This window comes from Schistocerca nitens, chromosome 2 (assembly GCF_023898315.1).
Source record: "Schistocerca nitens isolate TAMUIC-IGC-003100 chromosome 2, iqSchNite1.1, whole genome shotgun sequence".
NCBI classification, from domain to species: Eukaryota; Metazoa; Arthropoda; class Insecta; order Orthoptera; family Acrididae; genus Schistocerca; species Schistocerca nitens.
Genome location: NC_064615.1, coordinates 894,137,385 through 894,140,179, shown reverse-complemented (window position 1 = coordinate 894,140,179; position 2,795 = coordinate 894,137,385).

Sequence of the window (2,795 nt, the reverse complement as noted above, 5' to 3'; positions counted from 1 at the left end):
CCGAGCACATTCGGAACAAAGAGGCCGCAGTAGATGGCTTAAAGGGCTTCAGTGAAACCTTCCCTTTCCTTGGGGCATACAATTCGGTACATTCTGCAATTATGAACGACAGTTCGCAGTGTGACGAGTGACAGCACGATGTTGTTGACAGGCTGTGACACTGCTGACAACCACGGACGTTTCAATCCTCTAAACCTGATCGCAGCCTTTTGGAGCGCATCTATGCTGCAATTTTTGCTCTTGGATACAGGTTGGAATCAATGGGGAGCATTCAAAACCATTAAACAAAAGTGAACGAGATCCGAGGCAGCAAAGGATGCTTATACTTTTTCAGTCTTGCAGTTTCCACCCTCCTGTGGCTTGATCTCATGGGAGTGCAACATGAACATGTTCATGAATACGAATGCAAAGGCCCCTGTGACTCCACCCCCCCCCCCCCCCCCCCCCAGTTCGGCAACACCATCGTTGCAATACACGCAACTTCGCTGAGAACGTTATAAATATACCTGTGATAAACGTTAACAAAATTCAGCCTGAAGCTAGGCAAACACCACACAAGGGGTACCGAAGCGGCTCCCTAACCCTCAGATACTAGTGCAGCCGCCACGCTGATATGGTATCGAAATTTCTGAAGCAACATTTCTAACGTGCTCAACAAAAGTGCGTGGTGGCACCGGGGGTGTTGCGGAACTGTGGCCTCTCAGAGTCACACTTTGCAGTTTTAGTCATTCACGAGTTAAAGTTCCACTCCCTTGTGATCGCACTACAAGAGGGCAGAAAACAAGAGACTTGAAGGAGCCTAAGGACTCTTTCCTGATTCGGATCACGTTTCAAATTTCGTGTAATGGTTTTGAACAGTCGCTAGTGGTTGTAACGTGTACCGGAGAGCAAGATATTCAGTCGATCTGCACTTCAAAGCAGTGCGATCACCTACACTGGCTATGCAGCCTCATAATGTACTTAGAGAATGGACGGAACGTCTAGGGTGCTAGCAATCTCAAAGGGTGTCAAGTACATCTTCGTTTTTCTCATCGCACTTTCCCAGGGAAAGGGATGGTTTCACTGAAGTCCATTATGCCATACCATGAGGCCTTTTCCTGTCAATTATGAGCGCGGCATGTCTGTAATGTTTTCCACAGGGAGCCATCAGAAAATGATGTGAATTTAACTCTGAGTGTCGCCGTTGTGACCTCCATCGTAGAGCCGTCAAACTAATGGGTGAAACATGGGTAAGAGGGACTGTGATGACCTTCCCAACGTGTCACTAATCCATGGAGGCTTTGACAGAAATGTAGTGAAGTTTGGGCCAATGTGACGTCATTAACGTACCTCACAGCGCACCTAAACTCCAGAGCTGTGGCATGTTTTTCGCTTGTGTCGATACCTTGCTGTTTGGACCGTAGCGGAGCGCGAGGGTAAACGCCGCAGAGCGCCACGATTTTGCACCATTCCAGACAATTTGTACAGAAACCAGATGGCAGTTAATAAGAGTCGAGGGGCATGAAAGGGAAGCAGTGGTTGGGAAAGGAGTGAGACAGAGTTGTAGCCTCTCCCCGATGTTATTCAATCTGTATATTGAGCAAGCAGTAAAGGAAACAAAAGAAAAATTCGGAGTAGGTATTAAAATTCATGGAGAAGAAGTAAAAACTTTGAGGTTCGGCGATGACATTGTAATTCTGTCAGAGACAGCAAAGGACTTGGAAGAGCAGTTGAACGGAATGGACAGTGTCTTGAAAGGAGGATATAAGATGAACATCAACAAAAGCAAAACGAGGATAATGGAATATAGTCAAATTAAATCGGGTGATGCTGAGGGGATTAGATCAGGAAATGAGACACTTAAAGTAGTAAAGGAGTTTTGCTATTTAGGGAGTAAAATAACTGATGATGGTCGAAGTAGAGAGGATATAAAATGTAGACTGGCAATGGCAAGGAAATCGTTTCTGAAGAAGAGAAATTTGTTAACATCGAGTATAGATTTAAGTGTCAGGAAGTCGTTTCTGAAAGTATTTGTATGGAGTGTAGCAATGTATGGAAGTGAAACATGGACGATAACCAGTTTGGACAAGAAGAGAATAGAAGCTTTCGAAATGTGGTGCTACAGAAGAATGCTGAAGATAAGGTGGGTAGATCACGTAACTAATGAGGAGGCATTGAATAGGATTGGGGAGAAGAGAAGTTTGTGGCACAACTTGACTAGAAGAAGGGATCGGTTGCTAGGACATGTTTTGAGGCATCAAGGGATCACAAATTTAGCATTGGAGGGCAGCGTGGAGGGTAAAAATCGTAGAGGGAGACCAAGAGATCAATACACTAAGCAGATTCAGAAGGATGTAGGTTGCAGTAGGTACTGGGAGATGAGGAAGCTTGCACAGGATAGAGTAGCATGGAGAGCTGCATCAAACCAGTCTCAGGACTGAAGACCACAACAACAACAACAGAGGAAGGTTCTAAGACGTGTGTGCCTAATTTCAAACTTATGCGTTGCAGTGGGAGGCAATTAGAGGGTTTCTAAAAAGCTGCCCTTTAATACTGTCGCGTAGTGTGCTTACTAAAATTAATAAAATTGTTGTAAGAGTATATTACAGATGGCTTACGTGTGGCTTAAAGTGACACCACTCTGTTCTTCGGTGAAGAAGCAATGAATAAAAATAGAAAGCAAGAGACATAAATTAAAATTCGGTTAAATGAAAATACTTGAATGGATGAATATGTGCCAACAATAATGTGGCCGCACGATCAAAGTGAACAATAACGCAAAAGGAAGCGAGCCACGTGCTGTTAATTATCGAGCG